General features: G+C 41.3%; 1 long non-coding RNA gene across 4 annotated transcripts; it reads left to right on the top strand.

Annotated features, from left to right (window-relative positions):
- Nucleotides 1-630: 630 nt before the first annotated feature.
- Nucleotides 631-25,129, top strand: LOC129524560 (uncharacterized). 4 transcript variants are annotated; one of them, XR_010130322.1, is made up of 8 exons: nt 631-1,409; nt 8,747-9,018; nt 9,189-9,308; nt 16,339-16,475; nt 18,267-18,375; nt 18,718-18,819; nt 18,998-19,043; nt 20,131-20,392. It is a non-coding gene; the product is annotated as an uncharacterized lncRNA (long non-coding RNA). The 4 variants fall into 4 exon arrangements; XR_010130321.1 differs by lacking the exon at nt 20,131-20,392 and adding an exon at nt 25,019-25,129 and having other exon boundaries at nt 8,747-9,308; XR_008668366.2 differs by lacking the exon at nt 8,747-9,018.
- The last annotated feature ends 2,291 nt before the right edge of the window (nt 25,130-27,420 follow it).

Genomic DNA, 27,420 nt, shown 5'->3' with positions numbered 1-27,420 from the left:
CAACTATGGCCCCACTTACAAGTGTTCTGGCTCCACCCAGCAGCCACCAACCTTCAACGCCAGCTTCCCAGAGCCCTGCCTTTTGCTGCAACTGCTGATTTGCCTGGCAGGTTTTTGCCTCTCATTTCTGCATGCATAGAATCTGGGGCCAGCAAGAGCTCTGCTAGTCTGACAGGGGGCTGAAGGGAGTCAGCATTCAGATGCCAGGGAATTTCCATTAAAAGGGAAGAAAATTAAGAAATGAATTAAATTCTCAACTCAAAAAACTAGTAAAAACATTAATATAGAAACAAAAGAAACAAAATAATTAAGACAAAAGCAGATATTGGCGATGTATAAAACCAAAAGGCAGTAGAACTAATATGTAAGTAAAAATCCTCATTTATTTGTTTACTTGTAATTTCTTTCCCTCCTCTTTATTCCTCCATCTCCTTCTTTTCAACAGGGTGACACATTCAACTGGAGAGGGAGTGCTTCACCCTCTTCAGTCAGCTATTTGTGCTGGTGCTCACTTTCATGTTGGGACTTTCTTTTTTTCTTTTTTTCTTTTTTTTTTTGAGATGGAGTCTCCCTCTGTCACTCAGACTGGAGTGCAGTGGCGCGACCTCGGCTCACTGCAACCTCCGCCTCCCAAGTTCAAGCGATTCTCATGCCTCAGCCTCCTTGCTGGGACTACAGGCATGCACCCACCACACCCAGCTAATTTTTTTTTGTATTTTTAGTAGAGATGGGGTTTCACCATGTTGGTCAGGCTGGTCTTGAACTCCTGACCTCAAATAATGCGCACACCTTGGCCTCCCAAAGTGCTGGGATTACAGACATAAGCCACCTTGCCCAGCCCCAGGACTTTCCTTTCATGTTATCCTAGGAGTTCCCTTTACTTCTTTCTTGTGTATAATCTCCTATTTCCTGGATCCCAGATCTTTCTTAGTTTCTTCCCTCATTTCATGAATTTCTCCCTCCAGCAACTTCCCAAGCAAGAATACATGGAAGTAAAATTTTCAGCTTCTCATATGTAAAACCGTTCTACTCTTACACGTGATTGATAGTTTGGCTGGATATAGAACTCTAGGTTAAATACAGATATTGGCAGGGTATAAAAAAAGAAAAACAAAATGAAAAAGAACTCTAGGTTAAAAATCATTTTTCCTCAGGAATTTGAAGGCATTTCTCTATAATTTTCTAGCTTCCAGTGTTCCTGTTAAAAATGTCATTCTGATTTAGCACGTGACCTGTTTTTCTTTCCTTTTTTGTTTGTTTGTTTCAGAGGGAATTTTGGTCTGTTGCCAAGGCTGGAGTGCAGTGGTGCAATCTCAGCTCGCTGCAACCTCCCTCTCCTGGGTTCAAATGATTCTCCTGTAGCAGCCTCCTGAGTAGCTGGGATTACAGGCACACACCATTACACCCAGGTAATTTTTATATTTTCAGTGGAGACGAAGTTCTCCATGTTGGCCAGGCTGGTCTCGAACTCCTGACCTCAGGTGTTCCTCCTGCCTCAGCCTCCCACAGAGCTGAGATTACAGGCATGAGCCACCACGCCCAGCTGGTTCTTTTTCTTGAGTCTTCTAAATTTAAGTGTGATGTGCCTTGCTTTTGGCTTTTTCATTCACTAGCATATAAATCAGTGGTTGTATCATTTTACATTCTATCAACAATGTATGACAATTCTGGTTGCTCCACATTCTTCTAATATTTCATGTTGTGAGGTTTTTGTGTTTTTGTCATTCTGGTTAGTGTGTAGAGATATATAATAGCTTTAATTTAAAAATATAAATAATAAAATATCATTTAAACTTTCCCCCTTCCTAAAAGACAGTAATATTCTTTTTGGTTTAGGAATTTGCAAACCAGACATATGCTATTGCTGAAGGTATAAGTTTGTGCAGACTTTTTAATGGGGAAATTGTATTAGACCATTCTTGCATTGCTATGAAGAAATACCTGAGACTGGGTAATTTATAAAGAAAGAGGTTTAATTGGCTTGTGCTTCTACAGGCTGTATAGGAAAACAGTGCTGGCATCAGCTTCTGGGGAAGCCTCAGGGAGCTTTTATGCATGGCAGAAGAAGAAGCAAGAGCAGGCACATCATATGGCAAAAACAGGAGCAAGAAAGAGAGAGAGAGAGTGAGAGTGAGAGTGAGGGGGAGGTGCCACACACTTTAAATCACCAGATCTGGTGTGAACTCAGAGTGAGAGCTCACTTCTCACCAAGGGGATGGCCCAAGCCATTCATGAGCGATCTGTCCTCATGATCCAATCACCTCCCACCAAACCTCACCTCCAACATTGAGGATTACAACTGAACATGAGATTTTGGTGGGGACAAATATACAAACTATACCAGAAATTATTTCTTCAACATCTCTTTTTTTTGAGACAGGGTCTCACTCTGTTACCCAGGTTTGAGTGCAGTGGTGCCATCATGGAGTGGAGGGAACTCACTGAATCTTCTGGGCTCAAGTGGTCCTCCCACTTCAGCCTCCTGAATAGCTGAGACTACTGGTACCCATCACAACACAGGGATAATTATTAAGTTTTTCATAGAGGTAGGGTCTCACTATGTTGCCCAGGCTGGTCTCCAACTCCTAGCCTCAAGCAATCTTCCCTACCCAACCTTCCAAAGTGCTGAGATTACAGATGTGAGCCACCACACCTGGCCCAGATCTTCATTTAGTGCCAACTATGTCATGAGTATAATGGGAAATAAGACAAGGTCATGCCTCCACCAAAAAGACAGACAATATAAAAATAAGTAAAAACAAAATCTTACACATTATTATCAGTTCTAGGAAGAAAATAAATAGAGTGCCACAAAGTAAAGAACAGATATGCAAACCTGGATGGCAGGGTCATGGAAGGCTCTTCAAGGAGGTACTACTTAAGCAGTTTGGATACATATTTAAAGGTAAAATGTGCTTACCTTTTGACAAGAAAATTCACCTTCTAGAAATCTGGATTACAGATCTCTTTGGGTCTCAGCTTAAGTCTGGATTACAGAAATACATACAGTCTGCCAAGAGTGATTCTCTTGACCACATAGGTAGTTTATGTTCTGCTAACTTGGTTAAGCTTGGAACTATACTTCTCAGAATTACTTTCTGTATGGTTCCAGGTTTGAGTTATTCAAAAAAGGGACTTGCATGAAAAATAGAAAGTATAAGTAAAGCTATGACCACTACTCTGATAGTCATCAGAAAGAATGTGGTGTTTGGTTTTCTGTTCCTGTATTAGTTTGCTGAGGATAATGGCTTCCAGCTCCATCCATGTCCCTGCAAAGGACATGATCTTTCCTTTTTATGGCTGCATAGTATTCCATGGTGTATATGTACCACATTTTCTTTATCCAGTCTATCATTGATGGACATTTGGGTTGATTCCATGTCTTTGCTATTGTGAATAGGTGCAATGAACATACGTGTGTGCATTTATCTTTATAAGACAATGATTTATATTCCTTTGGGTATATACTCAGTAATGGGATTGTTGGGTCAAATGGTGTTTCTGGTTCTAGGTGTTTGAGAAATCACCACACCATCTTTCACAATAGTTGAACTAATTTACACTCCCAACAATGTAAAGGCATTCCTTTTTCTCAACAACCTCACCAGCATCTGTTGTTTCTTGGCTTTTTAATAATTGTCTTTCTGGCTGGCATGAGATGGTATCTCATTGTAGTTTTGATTTGCATTTCTCTAATGATCAGTGATGTTGAGCTTTTTTTCATGTTTGTTGGCCATATAAATGTCTTCTTTTGAGAAGTGTCTGTTCATGTCCTTTGTCCACTTTTTAATGGGGTTGTTTGCTTTTTCTTGTAAATTTGTTTAAGTTCCTTGTAGACTCTGGATATTAGACTTTGTCAGACAGATAGATTGAAAAAATTTTCTTCCATTCTGTAGGTTGATAGTTTCTTTTGCTGTGCAGAAGCTCTTTAGTTTAATTAGATCCCATTTGTCAATTTTTGCTTTTGTTGCTATTGCTTTTGGCATTTTCATCATGAAATCTTTGCCCATGCCTATGTCCTGAATGGTATTGCCTAGATTTCCTTCTAGGGTTTTTATGGTTGGATTTTACATTTAAGTCTTATTTAATCCATGTTGAGTTAATTTTTGTAGAGGGTGAGCCTACTTCCATCAATTCATTCCTCTCAGCCTCAGCCCAGTTCTATATCCTTGCTGGAGAGGTGTTGTGGCCATTGGAGGAGAAGAGACACTCTGGCTTTTTGAGTTTTCAGTGTTTTTATGTTGATTCCTTTTCATTTTTGTGGGCTTATCTACCTTTGATCTTTGAGGTTGCTAATATTTAAATGGGACTTTTGTGGGGTCTTTTTTGTTGATGTGGTTGTTGCTTTCTGTTTTTCTTTAACAGTCAGGCCACTCTCCCATAGGGCTGGCTGCAGTTTGCTGGGGGTCCACTCCAGACTCTAATCACCTAAATCCCTCCTGCACATGGAGGTATCACCAGTGAAGCCTGAGAAACACCAAAGATGGCAGTCTGCTTCTTCCTCAAGACTGTATATCTACCCAATAGAATACTATAAAATCACTGCATGTCCACACAAGGAATGCTGCACCATCAAATACTACACAGTGAACAAGTCTATACATTCTGATATAGAAATTTCTCTTAAGACATACTGTTATATATAAAAAACAAATTGTAGATCAATACATACAATACAGTCCAATTCACATAAAACAAACAAAACTGTGTGTATATACATATATGTGAACTAAAAAAATATTGAGACATATAGACCAAATTGTTAATGATAGCTATATTTGTAGAGGTGAATAAAATTGGGGTTTAAGAAAGGAGTTAAGATTGCTCCATATACATCTGTTTGCTTGCATTTTTAAGTAAAATATATGTATGTATACCTTGTGTAATTAGCAAAGTAAACCAACATAAAAAGAAAAATTATCATGACCAGTAGAGGTTGTCTTTACAGTACAATAAATTTCTCTTTACAAAAAACATTACACAAGAAACTTGTAATAATTATGCTTAAAAAATATATTCACCCAAAACAAACATTACCTGTGATCTCAACGTTCAGAGATAACAACTGCAGAGATACTGAATTCTTTTCCAAATAGCATGACACAGTACAAAACATTTGAAACATGTTTCCCCCCGCAACCCCACACTCAACAATATATAATTTATCTTTAAAGGTCAGTAAACACACAACCTCCAAACACTGCCCTTCACAGATCCCCCACCACTGAGCCATGCTGGCTCCCATTCATTGATGCTTGAAAAACTCTCAAATCACATACTTCCAGTTAACACTCCCCCATATGAAATCATTGAAACCATAGATCCCTGACTCCACAGAAATACCCTGATTGCAGGCTTTTCTACACCCCTAAATCACAGCATCCACAGAAGCCTCTCAACTGAATCCTAAACTCCCCTTCACCACTGATTTCCACTGATCACCAACTTGATCCTGACAGGCTAACAAAACTAATATCCAGCAATTCTCCAATTATTGACTCCTACAGCCATCAGTCAAGAGCAAATCACAGTGGACCCTCAAATAACTCACATCACTAACTTCACAGTACCTCTTGTAAATTGCTGATTGTCATAGCTTCCACCAAAAAAGAAATATCCCAAGCATAGACCCCACAGATCCTAATCACCATTACCCACAGGCAACCCCAATCACTAATTCCCAGAAGTATCTATTCACTGACCACCACTGGCCCCTCCAAACACTGAATCCCACAACTTCCTCCAGTCCCTGAATTCTGTATGTCCCAACCAATCCACAAACAGCAAATCACTGACCTCTATAGACTGTCAACACTAACTCCCTAAAAATATCCCCCAAACCTGAGGCTCTGGCCCCCACAATCACTAAAACCTATAGTTCTCTAATTTACTAACTTCTCACAAGTCTTCCCATTCATTTATCTCCTAACAACACCCTCCCCTATAGGCCTCAGATTTTTCAGCTCCAGAGACGCTGTCAATCACTGATCTTCACCAAACTTCAGTAGATTCCTCATCCAACCTCTTCACAGACCTTCCTCCCAAAGGTACCACCTGAAATCTCAGCATCCCCAAATTTAAGACACCCATTTTCAGATCTCCCTCCTTCTCAGAATCCCCAGGAAAGCCCATCAGCCCCAAATCTCCAGAGTGATGGGAAGACGCTGGAGATTTTGAGCAGTGGAGTGAAATGATCTCACTCATTTCCACTCTTATAAGTTTGCTCTGGAAGCTGTGTAGAAGACAGTTTTCCCTTGTGAATGGAAATCAATGAAACGAAGATTAGAGCCAATAGCCATTGCAACGTTTCTCAAAGTTGTCAAAATAACAGACTTTTCCATTTTTAAAAGGGACCATAATGTGCACCAGTCCTGTAATTTGTACTGCAAATTCTATTTATATATAAATAACAAAAATAAACCAACATCTAATACCCCGATCACGGAAACCTTTTCACAATACACAGAGGAAGCAAGGAAGTACCACCCGCATTAGGCGAGCTGTTTCTGGCTGACCTGTTGGGGGCGATCCTGCGCCTTGCTCCACTTGCAGCCTCTTGTCCCAGCAGCCAAGCATCAAATCAGTCTGTCTTCCTCTTTGCTACCCTCAACCAGCTTCAACTGCATCCCAAGCTGCTGATAGAAAATGGAGTTATGAATTCTTCCCCTCTCATCTGTAGATGAGCAGGAACAGATAAAAGCACAGACAATTGCAGAGATCTTGGCGAGGCTGCAGCCTCTGCACCCCATAGGTACAGGTCTTTCTAAGGCTACCTGTTATCTCCAGGATACGAAATCAGATGGACATATTTTCGGTCCTTATTTTACTTGACATTTCAGCAGCATTTGACCAGCCTCCCTCTTTCCTTCAATTTTTTATATACTAAGTTATCAATACATCACAACAGGCGACTTCCTAAGACAGTACCATTCCACATGTTTCCTCATCAATTATCCTGCAGGAAAATAAAATCTCTCCTATTCTGCCACCTTGTGGCTACTTCGTTTCCCCGCTTTGCTAGTTTTTAATATAAAGAATCTGTGGTTTTATGAAGACTGCTTTCCCAGAAGAAAAATGGTTTAGTGTCTTGGCTTAAAGACTTGCTTCTCTTTAGGGTAAAGGACTTGCTTTCTTTTCCCTTTTCAAGGCAAAAGGGGGAACTGATAGGGAAACTAGATGTGGTTTAAAAATGTATAAGTACCCAGGAGGAAGCCAGAACCAGAGAATGTGAACCAGCTGTTTGAAGGGACAGTGTCCAGTGGAGAAGGATATGGATGCAAGGCCATGAGCAAAAGAATGGAGAAAAGAGGAGTTGTTTGAAAGGAACTCAGAATGCAACTAGCTGACTGATATGGTTTGGCTCTGTGTCCCCACCCAAATCACATGTTGAATTGTGATCCCAAGTGTTGGAGGTGGGGCCTGGTGGGAGGTCATTTGATCATGGGGGTTTTCTTGCCCCTTGCTGTTCTCACGATAGTGAGTTCTCACAACATCTAGATGTTTAAAAGTGTATAGCTCTTTCTTTCTTTTCTTCTCTCTCTCTCTCTCTCTCCTCTTTTCTCCATTCTTTTGCTCATGGCCTTGCATCCATATCCCCCCTCCACTGGACACTGTCCCTTCAAACAGCTGGTTCACATTCTCTGGTTCTGGCTTCCTCCTGGGTACTTATACATTTTTAAACCAAATCTAGTTTCCCTATCAGCTCCCCCTTTTGTCTTGAAAAGGGAAAAGACAGCAACTTCTTTACCCTAAAAAGAAGCAAGTCCTTTGAGCCAAGGCACCAAATCATTTTTCTTCTGGGAAAGCAGTCTTCATAAAACCACAAGATTCTTTTTATTAAAAATTCTCTCTCTCCTGCTGTCATGTGAAGATATATTTGCTTCCCCTTCATCCTTCCTCCATAATTGTTAGTTTCCTGGGGCTTTCCAAGCCATGGTTTCTGTCCAGCCTGTGGAACTGTGAGTCAATTAAACCTATTTTATTTATACATTACCCAGTCTCAGGTAGTTCTTTATAGCAGTGTGAGAACAGACTAATACACTGACCTCAGCTTTCTCCTAGAATGCGAGGTTACCCACGTTGGTGCTCTAGGCAGAAGAATGCTTGTATTTTTCCTGCCCGATGGCAGATACTTTGTCTTCAACTTCCTACTGTTTTTTTGCACTAGGCCTGTCACTCAGCAAAGACTAGTTGGTTCCCGATAAGGGGGCCCCGGAGCAATCTCCTTCTGCAGAAAACAGATTCACTCACTGTGGCTGGCAGCAGCCAAAAGCAAGAGCTATTCTTCAGACAAGAATGAGTCAACAAAATGAGGCTGCACTTGAGGAATAGAATAATCTGAGGAATTGCTAAAATGTTTGAAGGCAAAATATACTTTTCTTTAACCAAAGTAGGCCATTGTAGTGCAGATGGCAGTGTGTATCTGCCATCCTTTAAAGAAAACACCAGAGAAGCATCAATTTGTTGTCAGAAGTTGAAATTTGCAAAGGCCTGTAAGAGAAGTACTCAGTGTTTCTCAGTGGGGATGTTATGGATGTGTTAGATGAAACAGTTCCACCTTGTAGGGGACTGGCCTATGCACTCAAGGGGGTTTATCACCTCTGCATCCAGGATACCAAATGTCAGTCATTCTCTCCTGTTACTGTAAACACCAAAAATGCTCCCCCTACACCATTTCCAAAACCTCTTCTAGAACTAGTGCTGTCCTCAGTTAAGAAACTCTGAATCTTTTCATTTTTATCAATAGGTAAATTGAAGGCCAGAGACAGGAATTTGCCTAAATCACAGGTAAGACATATATAAAACAGTAACAAGATGATTTATTGAAAACCCACTACACAGAGCTCCAGGACACAAGGAGTACAATATCTGGTCTCTATGTTCAAAAGAAGAGAGGAAAATTGTGAAGGAACCAATATTTATTGGGTATCAATTGCTTTCTAGCCCTTTCTAAACCTTTTCATGTTACCTTTGCAAGAACTCTGAGGAAATTGAAGCTCACAGAGGTCGAATTGTGAGGTGAGAATTTGAACCCAGGTTTTAATTATCTTTTCACTGTTACCTTTCCAATGTATGCGCGACCATAGAAACTAGTGTTTTGAAGAATTACACAAAAATTGAAAAAATGTAAAAAGATGATTGTGTGTCCTTTTAAAGACTTACTAGAGCACTTTTTTTTTTTGATATAGAGTCTCACTTTGTCATCCAGTCTGGAGTGCAATGGCATGATCTCAGCTCACTGCAGCCTCCGTCTCCCGGGTTCAAGCAATTCTCCTGCCTCACCCTCTCTAGTAGCTGGGATTACAGAGGTGAGCCACCGCGCCTAGCCTAGAGCACTATCTAATAAGCCTTCATAGGCTCATCTGGATCTCCTGGCAAATGTGACTATGTTTAACTTATTATTTGCTATTTTTTAAGAGCCAGACTCTGAAATTAGAAATTAACTTTAAAAACTGAGAAAGTGCATATCATTTTGTTTGGTAGATATGTAAATAATTTGTGTGCAATCAAGAAGACCACAAAGTTGTACATTTATTGTCTTTAGGACATTAACCACTCTGTATCTAACTTAGCAATTTTATTCCAGAATTTTTTTCTTTTACTGATTTACATCAGCTTCTCATAGCCTCCTTTGAACAAGCTGTCATTCTTCCGGTTCCTGAAATAATGAGTTAAATAATTAAATCTCTGACACATGCTCCTATAGAGCATGGTTGTATAAGAGTTACGTTTCTTAACTCTTTGTGAATTATATGTTGATACTAACATGAGCCAGTAAGTAGTTGGCTGCTGTTGTGTGAGAATAAAGCTCTATATGCTATGGAGACTATTAAAAGAAAAACTTCAGACAAATTAAACTTAACAGAGTTTAACTGAGCAAATAAATATTTATAAGTTGGGCAGTCCTCAGAACCAGAAGTTCAGAGGGCTCCACTCCTCAAGATGCACAGGCAACACTTATGGACGGAAAACAGAAGTGAGGTACAGAAATAGCTTGATTGGTTACAGCTCTGCCTTTCCCTGATTTCAACATGGTCTGATCAGTTGCTGCCTGTGATTGACAAGTTTGGCTGCTGTGATTGGCTGAGATTAAGCGATTTGTTACAAAAGTATCCTCCTACTTAGGTTTTCAGTTAGTTGCATACTAAGTTAGGTTCCAGTTTATGATGTAGGAACTCTAAGTGTGGAGGCAGCCTCAGGCCAAATTTAACTTAACAGGTCATACAAAGGATGAAAAAGGTGAGTGCTGAGAGAAGCAAAGAGGAGGAATTCTTGGCTAGTTGCAGTGGCTAACATCTGTAATCCCAGCACTGTGGGAGGACAAGGTGTGTGGATCTCTTCAGCCCAGGGGTTCAAGACCAGTCCGGGCAACATGGTGAAATTTCATCTCTACAAAAAAATACAAAAATTAAACAGGCATAGTGGCATGTGCCTACTCGGGAGCCTGAGGTGCGAGGATCACTTGAGCCCAGGAGGTTGAGGCTGCAGTGAGCTGTGACCGTGCCACTGCACTGTAGCCTGGGCAACAGAGTAAACCTCATCTCAGAAAAAAAAAAAAAAAAAGGGAGTCTTGAGCTGGGCTTTGGAGAAAGGGTAATATTTGAACAGGCAGAGAAGGAAAGCCTTTCCAGGAGGAACTACAGTATGAGCAAAAGAAGAAAGACCAGGAGAGAGTTGTTACTCTGCCTTCGCTTGATCAAACTCTTGCAGCTACCCTCACAGTACCACATTTTTTGTTTGTTTTTGAGACGGAGTCTTGCTCTTGTCACCCAGGCTGGAGTGCAATGGCATGATCTCGGTTCACTGCAACCTCCGCCTCCCGGGTTCAAGCGATTCTCCTGCCTCAGCCTCCCGAGTACCTGGGATTACAGGTGCCCTCCACCATGCCTGGCTAATTTTTGTATTTTTAGTAGAGATGGGGTTTTGCCATGTTGTCCAGGCTGGTCTCGAACTCCTGACCTCATGATCCACCAGCCTCTGCCTCCCAAAGTGCTGGGATTACAGGCGTGAGCCACAGTATCATGTTTTTAAGAAATCTGCATGCAGTTTTTTCGGTAGCAACTACCAGGCAGATTCCTCTTAGGGTCTACAGGGTTATTTATTCCTGTTCCTTATATTCAACCATCTGCCCTTCATGTTAGCAACATTAAGCCCTGACCTGCGTGGTAGAATCAATAAGAGTAGCGGCTTTGGAATCAGTCTTGGGTTCACACATGGGCTCTCTCATTTATTGGCTATGTGACTTTGGTAAGATTACTTCCCCTTTCTGATTCTTAGTTCATGCCACTGTAAAACAGGATATTGATACCTACCATGTCGAGCAATTATGAGGATTAAAGAAGATAATGTTTGTAGAACACTCATCAAAACTTACTGAGTTCTTTTATTTCCAGCATCAAAATATTATTTTTGTTTATGTGGCCCCAGGACAGATGAAACTTGTACTGGTGCAAAAATCCATCCCAGTCATAACCATTAGTCATGGTAAGTAGACTCTGGCACAATTCTGGGCCTGGAGCTCCTTGAGCAAATATGACTTTGAACAACACCTTCTTTCTTTTATTACCAGATTATTTCTAAGTCTGTTGAAGTCTAAAGGCCACAAATATAAAACTAGCTGATGCAACTTGACTGTTAATACAGCAGTTTGGATTCAGCTGTCAATGCCATGTTCTTAAAAGATTGATGGGTTTTAGGGGTCTGGGCAGCTCAGCCTTGGAATGACCTTTTTTTGTAATCTTTTTGAAAAATTCTTAATTAACAAGTAAAAATTTGTATATATTTGTGTTATACAACATGATGTTGTGACATATGTATACATTGTAGAATTCAGCCCTGGAATTAATCTTGACAAGAGTTAGGACCCTACTCACTTGGTCTCATAAAAGAGAGGATCCAAAGGCCACCTCTCTAGGATGGTGACAGATAACCAATGTACACTCGGTCCATCTGGTACTGTTGTACAGACCAAGACTCATTCATCAGAAGCGTCATACCTCACCTGGCAGAAAGGAAGGAGTCACTTCCTTGGGGCCCCCAGGCTTGTAGGACAACTCAACTCACTCCTTTCTCCCTGCTGGAAAGCACAGAACCTTTACTCCCCAGAGAACCTCCACTGTTTCCCTCTCCACTGTATCAGGAGAAGTCCATTAAAGCTTGCTGGCTGGGCGCGGTGGCTCATACCTGTAATCTCAGCACTTTGGGAGGCCAAGGCGGGCAGATCACTTAAGCTCAGGAGTTCAAGACCAGCCTGGTAACATGGTGAAACCCCACCTCTCCTAAAAATACCAAAAAAATTAGCCAGGTATGGTGGCGCATGCCTGTGGTCCCAGCTACTTTCAGGGCTGAGGTGGGAAGATCGCTTGAACCCAGGAGGTGGAGGTTGCAGTGAGCTAAGGTGGTACCAATGCACTCCAGCCTGGGTGACAGAGTGACAGAGTGAGACACCTCTCCCCCCCCACCAAAAAAAAAAAAAAAAAAAGCTTGCTATGTTCCACTCTTACGTTGTAAATTTGTGTGTCTTAGATAAAGTCCTGCTTATCTGTAGGAAAAAAATTTTCTGGCTTCATACCTAGAGTTAGGTGGTCAGTCTTTCTCTTGTTACTCCTCTTGTTGATTACTATTGGCACCTCTGTTTTCCTAGTTTTTTTCACTTTAGACCTTGTAGTTTGTTTGTTTTTAAATCATTCCCACACTGGCCAGGAGTTTCTTGAGGGCACAGACGCCATCTGGTTTATCTCTTTAGCCCTCAAAGTGCCTGGTATAGGCCTAGCATAGAAAAGGCACTTGATAATGTTAGTTGAATTAAGTTGAATCATTTTTTAAAAAAAATTATTTAATAGCATCATTTCCTAAAGCAAATTGCTGCACTACAGACAAATTACTCTAAATCCTATACCCTGTGTATCTTGCATTGTACAATAGACGTATTCCCTACAGATGGGTGGTCAAGTGAACTTTTATAAATTAAATCTTTGTTTCATGTATTTATACTTTCTATACTGTCTGGGAGATGCTAACATCAGTGGTTATTCTTTTTTCTTTTTTGTCATCCTTCTCTATCTTTCTACTTCTTCCAATCCTCCCCACTAAAGAAGTCTAGAGTTCATTTGATGCAATATTTATTGATCATCTATAATTTGTGAAAGTGTTGCCAGGTTATTAATCTATAGTTCCTACCACAAATATTTAAACGCAGTACTAGAGTATTATTTAATGGAATTCTATCATAAACCAATACATCCCTCCTGATTGATTTCACATTTTAATATTAGTTCAGCTTTAGTTTGTCTGGGTTTTCTTTCACCAATTCCCTAGCTAGATTGCATCACACCTCTTGGGTATTTTTGCAGCCTTGACCTTGCTATCTCAGTGATCACAGGCTGTTCTGGCAATGCTTAAACCAACCACCAAAAATATGGTACATTTGAAATGGAAGCAAGCAGCCAGAGAGTGAAATATTCAACTCAGGTTTTACTAAGTAAGATCATCCAAACATAGGCTCTGATCACAGACTTTAGTCCTAGGCTCTCCCTCTATTCCTGTGGTCCAATAATATAAATTAGGATGTCATCACCCAAATATAATATTCCTATTTACAAAAGGATTTTCTAGAAGGTTGCCTCTAATATCAAGAATCCTTAGTGCTTTTATGACAGAATTTAGTATATAAACATTCCAAAGGTGATACTATATATTCAGTACTATGGTACGTACAACAAAGAAAGATGTCTCAACTTTCAGAAGGGAGTTTACCTTCTCATAGGGAATAAAAACAGAAGCAGAGCTACAATACGGTGCTGTAAGAGTGCAGAGTTAGGAGTGGCAGTGGGAGGGGTTGGAATGGTGGATGCTGCGGTGGTAGCTGACTCTCCCCTCAGCATGACCCAGGAAGAGTGGGGCTCGTTTTGCAAATCTGATGGCTCACAGGCTGCCGTCAGTTCTTGGAGAGAGTCAAATGGAGGAAATCAAGTACACAGCCTTTGTCACCACTTGTCAAGCTCAGTTCTTCCATCTCAGGGCCAGGAGAACCCACAGCCACCTATGATGGTGAAGTTACATAGGCCTCAAAACACCAGTGACTGAACATCGGTTGAGCATGAACCAGGAAAGCTCACATGAGGGTCTGGGATGACTTTTTAAGCAGTCTACAGACAGAGTGTCACCATTCCTAGGTTCATTGCCCTGTGCTCAGCTCCTCCCATGATGCTAAACTCTTTCTAGTCTTGGGGGTGCAGAAGAAGACCATTAGCACAAGGCAGAAATGAGCTATATAACAACCCTGGCTGGTGGCATGAGATCTTATCTCATGATATTCCTCCCTCCTGGAATGCTATTCCCACATGCACTCCATATCTCCATACCCTCCCTGACTTTCAACACCTACTACAAGTCCTACCTTATCCGGGAAGCATTCTCTGACCCACCAGCTCAATGTGTGCTAGACATGATGCTGGGGGTTTTATGCACATCACCCCATTGAATCCCTAGCAATGTATTAAACATGTCATTAGCCCTGTTAAGAGGAACTAACAGGCTGGGTGTGGTGGCTCATGCCTGTAATCCCAGCACTTTGGGAGGCCAAGGCAGGTGGATCACGAGGTCAAGAGATGGAGGCCATCCTGGCCAACATGGTGAAACCCTGTCTCTCCTAAAAATACAAAATTAGCCAGGAGTGGTGGCACATGCCTACAGTCCCAGCTACTCGGGAGGCTGAGGAGGAGAATCACTTGAACCCAGGAGGCAGAGGTTGCAGTGAGCCGAGATCACACCATTGCACCCGAGCCTGGTGACAGAGCGAGATTCCATCTCAAAAAAAAAAAAAAAAAAAAAAAAGAGGAAACTAACAGAAGGCTCAGAGAGAAGTCACAATCTGTCTTTATGGCTTCAAAACAGCAGAGATAGGAATGAAGCCCAGGTCTTCATGACTCCAAAACCTGTGTTCTTAGGCTTTTTCGACATGATGCCCTCACTCCAGCCCCTTTTCAATTGTACCACGGGAAAAGATGACAGTGCTTGGGCACCTGCATTATTAATATAAACCTTTATTATAGTTTATAATAGTGACTTTATTAGGTTACTCAATTGGGTCATTTCATGTGCTTGTAGGTTTAAATTTTTACTCAGTATGTGAAACATTTTTCCAACTTCACTGAAGGTTCTTTGAAGGAAGGAATGATATCTTGTACTTCTCCTTTTCTCTTATGGGCCCATGTGTATGTCTCTTATGGTAAAGACATACACATAGTGACTAAATATTGTTCACTTATTGCGGGGAGAGGGAAGGCCGCAGGGGTTGGGTTCAGAGAATAAGGAAAAGGAATTTGAATGTACTGAAAACCAGACACCATACTTTAAAGACTTTTTCTGTTCAACCCTATTTTAATGCTTTGTGATAGGTGCTTTCATCTTCGGTAGAACAGTTTGTTTCTGGGGCTTGTAAAAATTGAGTAACTCACCTAATTTCACACATTGTATGAGAAGTAGAACAGAGATTCTGGCACATCCTGTTTCTCAGTTATGCCCATTCCTGCCACACATAATCGGCTTTCTGATTTTAGGCCAGATCCACAGTTAAATCTAGTTCCAAATGACAGCCCCTTAGAGCATCTGCTATTTTTCTTGATAATGTGTTCTGGGAAATTTGAGGTCACTAACTAGATCTAAAGGAGACGGAATTGCCAAGTTTCAAAAGGGCAGGAACAATCCTTGGTTGCACACCAGTGAAGGGAAGACCATTTCATGGAGGGGGAAGGGAAAGGTAGTACCCCATGGGCAAAAAACTGGACACAAACTGGATATAAAGACAGATGAGCTGGGGAGTGGAGCCACTGCTAGAGAAAGACCCATCCCCAGCAACTGTGGAGGAGGCAGTGCTGTCCCCTACCAAGATGATGCTGCTGTTGCTGTGTCTGGGGCTGACCCTCGTCTGTGCCCAGGAGGAAGAAAACAATAATGCTGTGACAAGCAACTTCGATCTGTCAAAGGTGGAGTTATGGAACGCAGTGACTTCTGGCTCTGGGGAGTGGTTTCAGGGATTCTGAAGCCATGTGGATCCTATTGTAGGGCAGGAGTTCCTTAACATATCAGACAAAAGCACTGGTTTCTGACCTTGGGTTAAGAGCAATTGTACCATATGAAAAGATGATAATGCTTGGGGATCTCCATCCTCCCTAAAGGGGCAGTGGAAAGAGCCCTAGGTGTGGTGCCAACTGATCTGAGTTCTATCTTCACTTCACCATTATGAGCCCTGGCCCACAGGCCAGAGTTCAAGGAAAGAAGTGTCCATGTGGTATCCCCAACTCCTCTTTTCTTACCCAATGACCTTATTTATTGCAGATTTCAGGAGAGTGGTATTCGGTTCTGTTGGCCTCTGACCGCAGGGAAAAGACAGAAGAAGATGGAAGCATGAAGGTTTTTGTCAAACACATTGATTACCTGGGGAACTCTTCTCTGACTTTTAAATTGCATGAAATGTAAGTATGGCCTTTTTTAGTTGAGGAAGGAAAAACAGAAGCCTGGGTATGGTCTTGAACACACACACATTCACTGATCCAGGACTTGATGGATCTGGGGCTTTTCAAGATTCAGAGACAAGAGTCAGTAACAAGAATTTTAAATTTAATTGGAGTGGGAGAAGCAGGAGGTAGAGGGATATCAGAATCATTAAGTAGTATGACCATATAGCATAGGTTAAGCAAACTGAATTTGGAACTAACAGCCTGAATTTGAATCTTTCAGTTACCAGTTGTGTTACCAAGAAAACTAATGTCTTTCCACCTCCCTTTTCCCATGGGTAAAAGGGGATGACAATAATTCTTCCTCATGTTGTTTTGTTTTGAGGTGTGTGTGTGCGTGTGTGTGTGTGTGTGTGTGTGTGTGTGTGTGTGTGTGGACCAAGGCAGGTCACGTTTGTAAAGCACTTACTTGAGAGGCTGGCATGTGGTGAACACTCAGCTAATGATCTAGACAAGTAGTTGTAGTAATAGCAACAGTGAGAAGTAGCAATAGTGATAGAAGTTGTCATATAAGTCATTCTTATCAAATCATGTGAAATAATACACATAAAAGGTCTGTGATAATTGTACCAAAAAATGTTCAAAAGTTGAATCAGAAACTCAAGTTACTGGTAGAGGAGAAGGTAAGCAAGCCAGCCTCATTGGTAGCCCTTGGGCATCAATTTATTGTTTTACAGTGAAAATGGAAACTGTACTGAAATTAATTTGGCTTGTAAACCAACAGAAAAGAATGCCATATTGTAGTGCTGACTAAGTATTTTTTTTTAAGTCTTTCTAAATTATACTTCCAACTGCAAGGAATTTACTAAACCCCAGTATCTTCATGATCTTGATCAATTTCTGATCAATGACTATTTTGATAATAAAATGGGGGTCATATAATAGCCAATAACCTGAAGCTGGGAGAACCTTGCATGTAAAAGCTAGTGCCTGCCACATAATACAATCAGCTTCAGGAAAGTGACTTGGTCATATGCACCTCCTGCAACAAAAGTTAATTGGCAGGGAAAAAATATAAATTGGGGCTGGGCATGGTAGCTCACACCTGTAATCCCAGCACTTTGGGAGGCCAAGGCAGGGGGATCACCTGAGGTCAGGAGTTCGAGACCAGCCTGACCAACATGGTGAAACCGTGTCTCTACTAAAAATACAAAAATTAGCTGGGCATCATGATGCAGACCTGTGATCTCAGCTACTTGGGAGGCTGAGGCAGGAGAATCGCTTGAACCCTGAAGGAGGAGGTTGCAGTGAGCCAAGATTGCGCCACTGCACTCCAGCCTGGGCAACAAAGCGAGACCTTATCTTTAAAAAAAAAAAAAAAAAAAAAAAAAGGTAAATTGTCAGGACAGCTTCTTATTCCCTCCCTGGCTTTCTGATGCCTGATGGTCATCGCCACAGCACATTGCTCAGGATGTAGCGTCAAGTAAGTAATGCCAGTGGGGGCTTATAGAGAGGGCAGAGACACATCACTGACAGAGATGCTGCTGGAGGTGGGTAGGTCTCGGGGGAGGACGTTAAAGGCTGAGTGTGCTGCTGGGGCTAAATTTTTTGACGGCTAGTGGTCAACCTACCCTTTTCTCAGAATTTGCCTCATGAAGCCCAGGACGATGCAAATGGAAGACATTCAACATCCTCACTATCTCTAACAGGATATGCACTTGAACTTGTGTTGTGGGAGAGAACAGGTAAAGGGTTTCAACTGCTTTCTATGGACCAAAGGAGTTCTGAGCTGTGTTGTTTCCTCCACAGATAACGGACACAATGTCGTTGACATACTTGAAACGGACTGTGATAATTATATTTTTTTATAAGAAGAATATCAACAATGGGGAAACATTCCTAATGCTGGAGCTCTATGGTAGAGTATTTTCATGCTGACACTCATCTTGGGGTGGGGAAAGGAGGGAAGGCAAGAAACTTAGATATAAAGTGGTCTTTCCCACCTTATCCTGGGCCATCTCTCCTTCTCTGAAAACAGAGGCTTACCTTTGGTAATCCCTCAAGCTCAGTGATAAGAAATTATAATCTTTCATTGTGCTACTGATGTCAAATTTAGGACACATTATATCCCACCCCCAAGACTTCTGCCTGGGCATCCAATGGCTGCCATTCATTTTCCCATCCGTCTTGAGCCCTGTCCCCTCATTTGCCTCTATGACGAATACCCAAGACATGGCAGTTACTGCCACTCTTCCCACAGCTCGAACACTGGATGTGAGCTCACAACTCAAGGAGAGGTTTGTGAAATATTGTGAAGAACATGGGATTGATAAGGAAAACATATTTGACTTGACCAAAGTTGGTAAGTTGGGGTTTCTGGTGTTCTCTTCCTAAATTCCCATGTTACAGGAGGGAGCAATCCAGGGGAAGTAACACCCTCCAAATCAGTCCCCTTTGTGCTAACTTGGAGAATCATCTGGTTTCTCTCTGAAAAATAAACTGGGGTTGGTGTCTGAATTTGTTCTGTTCTCCCTCGACAGATCGCTGTCTCCAGGCCTGAGATGGGGGAGCAGCCTAGGACTCCAGGTTGGTGATCTCTGACTCCAGTGGAGAGAGGGTGGCCCAGGGACCAGTGCCTTCCAAAAGCATTAGGGGTTTGCACCCAAAGACACCATAAAAATAATTTGGTAGGGAAGCTTGTGGGAAAAGCTTGAAATCTGGAGTTGGAAGACCTGGATAGAGGACCCAATTCTCCCATAAGCTTTGAGCAAATAACCTAAGACTTAAAAAGGAGACAATGGGCCAGGTACAGTGGCTCATACCTGTAATCTCAGCACTTAGGGAGGCAGTGGCAGGAGGATCACTTGAGCCCAGGAGCCCAAGACCAGCCTGGGCAACATAATGAGACACCATTCTCCATGAAAGGGAGAAAAAAAAAAGAAGAGGAAACAATGATGCCTAGTTTACAGAGTTGCTGTGTGGATATAATGCTTGCGAAAAGGGCCCAGTAATTGATGATGTGCTAAAAATCACTAGGATTTCATGTTCGAAATGGAAAAAGAGTAGTAGATTGTATGAAACTCAAATATGTTTCTGTGTTTGTGGACCAACTCCCAGGAGGCCATCTCACCCTCCAACTTATAATCCACATTTCTTCTTCTGTATTCTGTATGTCCTTGACGTCTAACCTGGGAATGGAACTGTCTTCCCATTTTCCACAAACCTGGAAAATAGATCTTGAGTTTTCTCAACTAAGATTTATCGTGGGGCTTTCAGATAATGTATGTGAAAGTCTTAGCAGCTTGCATAAAGCAAGTATTTAATAAGAGATATCTACAGATTTTGCCATTATTCCTCAATTTATCAAAAATTCTTCAAAACTTCTGATGTTGAAGATGGCAGAAACAAACCTGGGACCCTTTATTACTTCCTTTCTCTTTTTCATATATTCAGCTGAGAGAAAGTTAAGATGGCATTAGCAATAGCGAAAAAGCAAAAGTCATTTACTCAACATCCTCCCTCCCCCTATTCTGGTATATAACATAAGTTAGAATACAGGGTCAGATCTATTTCTTCATCATTTTTCTCTGTAATAGAATTTCTCTTCATCATTCATGCAATGCAAGGAATGTTTAATAAGTTCCTGTGTTCTCTCTCTTCTCTGCTTAATTAGTGCTGAGTGAATGCTTCCTCACCTGGACTCTAGTATCTTCCCTTCCTGGTCCCCATGTCCTCTTATGACAAGTTCTGTGACCTGATTTCCATCATATCACACATGAAGACGTCATCCCTGCATCTTTAGGATCTTCCCTAACTGCCTAAGAAGACTCAGAAATTCACCAAGAATCAAAGGTTTTCTTTGAATTTCTGACTGTCTTTGTCACAGCCAGGGGAACTCTACATGAATAACACCTGACTCTACATGATCAATAAATCATTAACCTTGCAGTCATGTAATTTGTCTTTGAATCTGTGAGGATGTGAGGCTGACAGTGAGTGAATGAAGGGGCTTCCTTGCCCCTGAACCCATAATCCTCCTCTAGTGTCTCAGAATCTTCTCTGAGCTTCAGGATTCTCCTTCCTCTGCAGTAATTCCCTGTTGGTTATCCCAAGTCCCCAAGAGTGCCGCTTGCCCTTTGATTTGCCAATTTCTTAGTGATCTGATAAGAACATTATAAATAATATAAGAATATAAGACTTGCCCCATGATTTCTGCATCCTAGAATTCGCTTTTCAATTGGGGACACCGACAGATAGATGCTGCTGAGGCTGATACCAGCTTGACAGAGATGCCTCTAGATCCTAGCTTCTCTATACCATCCATCCTATAAGATGGGTTCAGTGTCCTTTCACACTCTTGAAAAACAAACCCCCTTCAATCACCACAGTTATCTACTGTGAACACAGTAAGTGAGATTTCATTAAATGCAAACAATACCTGTCTTCAGCAACCTGTACTTGGTTTTGTCAGGAGGCATTGATGGGGAATGTTATTAACTTCTTCTTTTGAAAGCTAACAGGCTTGGGCAAAGGGATGTGAAAGATCCTTCACCACTAATAACCCTTTCCCACCAACAGCAGATTTTTAAAAATGTAAAAGTTACCCATGGGTGTTAGGGCAGAGCAAGATGGGTCCTGCAAGAATGGCTTAGTCCTTATGGGCATAAAGGTTAATGAGAGAAGGTTTTCTAGGCAGCTGAAGATCCCCGTATCTTGCTTTTCTCCCAGATCAGAAGACTAAATTAGATTCAGATTATTACTCCTGGATCAAATGCTTTGTCTGGTTAGCTGAAATATGGCAAAAGATTATGTAGAAAGACAACCAGTTACACTGAAATCTCTCATTTTTTACTGTTGGCATGTAAGGGAGAGAACAGCTGATGCCCAGAAGTGCATGACCTGGCAAAGCCTTGAGAACACTTAGAAAATTAATAACAATAACAATTGAGGACCACTTTGATGATGAGAGATGGCTGGGTAGTGCCACGTGTTAGGGAACTACAGCCCAGAGGGAGGCACGAAAAGGACCTCTGCTATTTCCAAGTCAAGACAGCAGCTTGAGCTCACACTGAAACCTACCCCTTCAACTCCAAACATTTTGTGCAAGTGAGGCATGAAATATTAATAGCCAATGGAAAATAGGAAATGTTCATAGATCAGAAACAGAAAAATCCAGAAGAATTCGCCCCCCCGCCTTTTCGTTGTTGTTGTTGTTGTTGTTGTTGTTGTTGAGAGAGAGTCTTGCTCTGTCACCCAGGCTGGAGTGCAGTGGTGTGATCTTGGCTCACTGCAACCCTCGCCTCCCAGGTTCAAGCAATTCTTATGCCTCAGTCTCCCAAGTAGCTGGAATTACAGGCATGCACCACCATGCCTGGCTAATTTTTGTATTTTTAGTAGAGACAGGATTTAGCCATGTTGGCCAGGCTGAACTAATGGCCTCAAGCGATCCACCTGCTGTGTTTCTTTACAGACATGAAACACCCTTGCCTCGCCAAGAAGCAGAACAATCCGTTTCCAAAGAAATAAAAAAGAAAAAACAGATGGGAATGATGAGGGTAAATAGACCAGAGCAGCATCATTTTCTGGGTTCTTAGAACAGTTCAGAAGCACCTTGAGTCAATGTAGTGCCGGGAACAAGTGTCACAATGGCCAGACAGGGATGCAGGCTGAAGATGCACACCTCTGAGGAGCAGAATGAATTTGAGACAGGTCCTCTCCCTCACCTGGAGTCTGAGAGAGAGGCTGGCTGCCTGTGATAAGGCACCATCACTCATTTGAGAAAGAAAAAAAACAATCCTGGACTCTCACAGCTGGGCTTCAGTGCTATCAAGCTCACAAGCTGGGCTGCTGCTCACAGCTAAGCCAGATTGTTCTGTTAGACATACACAATCTCATAAAACATCAACATTAAACAAAGTCACTCTGCAATCAATCATAAAAACAAGATCATTGTGCAATCCACAAATATGCCTCTCTTAGCTAAAATGAGTGGCAGCTATTTCTTTACCAATTACAGCTTTATCCTCATGCTTGTCTCTCCTCCCTATTGATAATATTTTTTGAGATATCCAATCGTTAAATTTTCCCCCTTTCTGACAGCACCAAATCTGGAGCTTTCTTAGTAGGTTTTTTCCAAATCCTATAGCTTTTTTTCTACCACTCTCTTACGGAGACACACATGGGTTCCCAATGGTGCGTGTTCTTCCTAGCTGCAACAGTCAACCCAATTTCTTCAACTACATGTATGTTCCTGGGGATCTTTGGTTGAAGGATATTAACACTTTTAGGACAAGAGCCCACGCCCATTCCATGCATCTGCAGCCTAGAATTCTGGGAAGCACCAAGCTAAATCACAAATGCAAGGCCTGGTTTGATACTGTGCACCTGGTAGGGACTAGAACAGGATACCTCCAAGAACTTTGGACTAAGAAATTAGGAGGATGGAATTGCCATTTACTGCAATCTGCTGGAGGAGTAGGTTTAGTGGGAAAGGATAAATATATCGGTTTTAAACATTTCATTAGTTTATCTAACCTGCTAAACTAGGCTGCTATAAAAGAGAATCATAATCCATATAATTTAATGAAGATAGAATTAATTTCTGTCTTCTATGAACAATCTAACATAAATGATCCAAGTTGGCTGGCAACTCTCTTCCTTGTAGTCATTCAGGAACCCAGTTCTTTGTACTATCCCCTAGGACATTGTCCTTATTCACATGGTTAAAGCTGAGTTGCATGTGGTAAAGGAAAAGAGACTGGTGGAAGCATGGTCTTATGTCCACAGGATTCTGTGGCCCCTGACTCTGGAAGTTTCTTTCTTGTCCCTTATCCTTCATGATCACTACCCATTTCCTGCTTGTGCAGGTTTGGATAGATTATTTTGAGGAGTATGGAATTACATGCAGCTAGGCATGGTGGCTCACACCTGTAATCCCAGTGCTTTGGAAGGCTAAGGCAGGAGGATTGCTTGAGGCCAAGAGTTTGAGGCTGCAGTGAGCTGTGACTGTGCCACTGTCCTCCAGCCTGGGCAACATAGAAAGACCCTGCCTCAAAAAAAGAAAAGATTAACTGGGTATGGTGGCAGTTGCATGCCTGTAGTCCCAGCTACCTGAGAGGCTGAGGCGAAAGGATCCCTTGAGCCTAGGAGTCTGAGGCTGCAGTGAACTGCAATCACGCCACTGCGTTCCAGCACGGGTAACAGGGTGAGACTCCATCATGCTTTTGCTATAGGCCAAGGCTAAATTTCTTTTGGCAATACAAATTTCTCAAAAATTTAGTAGACTTCTGCTATATTTGCCTCTCAACTTTTCCATGTTCAGGTAACTACACCCCCCAAATCTTATCTAGACAAAGATTTAAGCCTAGAAACTCTGGTATTTCCTAGATTGACTTCTATGTTCTGCCTATCTCATCCCCTTCTCTTAATTTAATGGGGGCTACTTTGAGACCACTTAAAACAATGGATCTGGGTGAGGTGGATCCTTAAGCCCTTTTTTTTTTTTTTTTTTTTTGCGCCAGCAGGCTCACAACCTTTCTTGGTTAAGCGTAGATTTTTACTTCACAGTCATTAAACTGCTTTGCTGTGGGGTATAGAAGTAGCAAACCTCAACCAACTTAGAGGGAGGCTGCAGGCAGAGAAGGCCTCCTTTAGTAATGCCCTCCCTACTTGAAGCTGGGCTAACTCCAAGTCTCTCTTGCTCATAAGTTTTGTCGAAAGCAGCAAGCAGTTACCAACACGATACCAATATGCCAATACCCTAAATCATTCCTGTCTATTCCCCTAGCTCTGCAGCCTTCGTCAGCACAAGGTCTGTCTTCCAAGGTCCAACAAGCAACCATTTGACCAAATGTTTTGCTAACACATAATTAGATATCACAGCTTTCCAGGCTGTGATATCTGAATTCTTGATACCTGGACACCTCTGCCTACTGTAGGTCTCCTTAGGAGTCCTTCAGCCCCTGCCCCATGCTAGGCCTCCTCCACCCTCCAACCCAACCTCTGTGTACTTATGCATTGGGTATTTTTGTCTCTCTTTTGATTCCGGCATCTCCCCATTATTTTCTAGAATGTAACATTCCTCTTTTTATCTTCTAAAAAAAGGAAAAAGACAATTACATTACAGATCCATTCAAGTCTAGAAAATAGGGTTTAGTTTTTATATACATTAGGGGAAAAATATGGAAAACCTCATAATTCACAGGGCATTGGGTAGAGTACTCAGAAATTTCTTGCTTCAGGGTAAAGAATAATTAACCCTCAATTCAGTGCTCTTCTTATCCCAACTAACAAATATTAAAAAGCAATATCAAAAAAGATAAACTGTTTTCAAGTAATTCAACTGTGCTCCAGAACAAGGCTCAAAAATAATTATAGAAATAGATGATCCAATCACACTATCTAGCATTCAACTTAAAAAACTACCTAGTACATGAAGCAGCAGAGAAATATGATTCACAATGAGGAGAAAAATATAAATCAATTGAAACTGACCCAGAACTTACATGGATGTTAGGCTCAACAAAGACACTAAAATAGTCATTTTAACTGAACTTCTATAGATGAAAACTACAATGCATGAGATGAAACATACACTACTACAAGAAATATTAAAGGAAGCCCTTCAGGAAGAAGAAAAATGTCACCGGATGAAAGTAGGACATAAAGCAATGAAGAACATCAGAAATGGTAACGACATGAGTGTGTTTATATTTTTCTTAAATTTTTGAAAAAGATAACTATTTAAACAACATAATAATAAAGTAATATGCAGTTTTTGTTTTTTTGAGACAGAGTCTTACTCTCATTGCCCAGGCTGGAGTGCAGTGGTACACAATCAAGGCTCACTACGGTCTCCAACCCAGGGCTCAGATGACCCTCCCACCTCAAGCTCTTGAGTAGCTGGGACTACAGGCATGAGCCACCATGCACATCAAATTTATTTTAAAATTTTTTTTAGTACAGATGGGATCTCACCATATTTCTCTGGCTAATCTCAAACTCCTGGGCTCAAGCAATCCACCTGCCTCAGCCTCCCAAAGTGCCAGGATTATAGGCATGAGCCACCACACTCAGCAGTAATACGCAGTTTTAACATATATAGTCGTAAAATGCGTGACAAAAATAGCAAAAAGGCTGAGAAAGGAAAGTACACTGCTGTAAGATTCTTGTATTGTACATGAAGTGGCATAATAATATCATTTGTGGAAGGTAGACTGCCATAAGGTATAGATGTTTACTATAAACCCTAAAGCGCCCATTAAAATGACAAAACAGAGTTATAGCTAATAAACCAACAAAGGAAATAAAATGGAATTATAACATATTCAGTCCAAAAGAGGGCAGAAAAAGAGAAAAAAGGAAGCAACTGATGGGACAAAGGGAAAATAAATAAGATCGTAGACTTAAAGCTTCTTTTTTTAAACGTTTTTAAACTTTTAAGTTCAGGGGTACATGTGCAGATTTGTTACATAGGTAAACTTGTGTCATGGGTGTTTGTTGTACAGATTTTATCACCTAGGTATTAAGCCTAGTACCCCTTATTTTTCCTGATGCTCTCCCTCCTCCCACCCTCCACCCTCTGATAGGCTCTAGTGTGTGTTGCTCCCCTCTATGTGTCAATGTGTTCTCATCACTCAGCTCCCACTTATGGTGATTCCTCAAAGACCTAAAGAGAAATACCATTCGACCCAGCAATCCCATTACTAGGTGTATACCCAAAGGAATATAAATGGTTCTGTTATAAAGATATGCACATGTATGTTCATTGCAGCACTTTTCACAGTAGCAAAGACATGGAGTCAACATAAACGCCCATCAATGATAGACTGGATAAAGAAAATGTGGTACATATACAGCAAGGAATACTATGCAGCCATAAAAAGGAATTAAATCATGTTCTTTGCAGGGACATGGATGGAGCTGGAGGCTATCACCCTTAGCAGACTGAAAGCTTCTATTTGCTGCTCAGGGCTCCTACAAATGCATCCACATGTTACCTCCAGTAATGGAAACTCACATTGCCTCTAACTCCCTGCCAACCCAATGCTGCTGCAGTGAACGTAATTACACATTTCCTCTTCTGGATCTTCGTGAGATTTCTTTGGGTATATGCCCCAGAGTGGATTTCTGCACCAGAAAGTATGTATATACATGATTTGACTAAGTCCTGAGACTTTCTCCAGAAAGGCTGCACTCACCTACACTTCCACCATCAGTGCACGAGGGTTCCTGCATTTCCATCTCTCTCCCAACCTGGCCCTATCCAGCTTTTCCATGTTTGCTAGTGTAATAGGTGTAAATTGGCATCTCAGTGTTATATAATTAACATTTCTCTGGATGCTAATGAATTGGAAAATCTCTTCCTTTACTTGTTAGCCTTTGGGGTTTCCTCTTCTGTACATTGCTTATTCATGCTATTCAAATTTCTATCTTTTTCTTGTGCATATTTGCAGGAGTTCCTGGAACACCATTGCTTGTTAATTTCAGATATTGCAAATATCTTCTCCCACAGTCACTGTTGATTAACTTTGTCCATGATGTCTTTCAACTTTGATGCAATCAGATTCATCTTTTTTTGGGCAGTAGGAGGCTTATGTTTTATGCTTTTAAAGGTTTCTTTTGGAAATTATTTACTGCTTCTAGTACACAAAAATATTCTCCTATATTTTCTCCTATTAACTTTATAGCTTTGTCATTCACATTTCAGTCTTTATCTGGAGTCTACCTTTATATGTGGTATGAATTACAAATCCAGTTTTCCTGACTCAATTTACTAAACAATCTGTGTTTCCCCACTGGTCCTTAGTGCCACATTTATCATATATTAAATTCACAAGGTATTTACCAGGAGAGAATAGAAATATTTTAATTTTAACTCATTTCATCAAGAGCATGAAATGTCTGTCAATTTATTCAGGTCATCTTCTATGTCCTTTCTTAACATTTTAAATCTTTCTCTGTG

This window comes from Gorilla gorilla, chromosome 13, assembly GCF_029281585.2.
Source record: "Gorilla gorilla gorilla isolate KB3781 chromosome 13, NHGRI_mGorGor1-v2.1_pri, whole genome shotgun sequence".
In the NCBI taxonomy this organism is placed as follows: Eukaryota; Metazoa; Chordata; class Mammalia; order Primates; family Hominidae; genus Gorilla; species Gorilla gorilla.
Note: the sequence above shows the minus strand (reverse complement) of the source record. Positions and strands in the feature narration are given on the sequence as shown.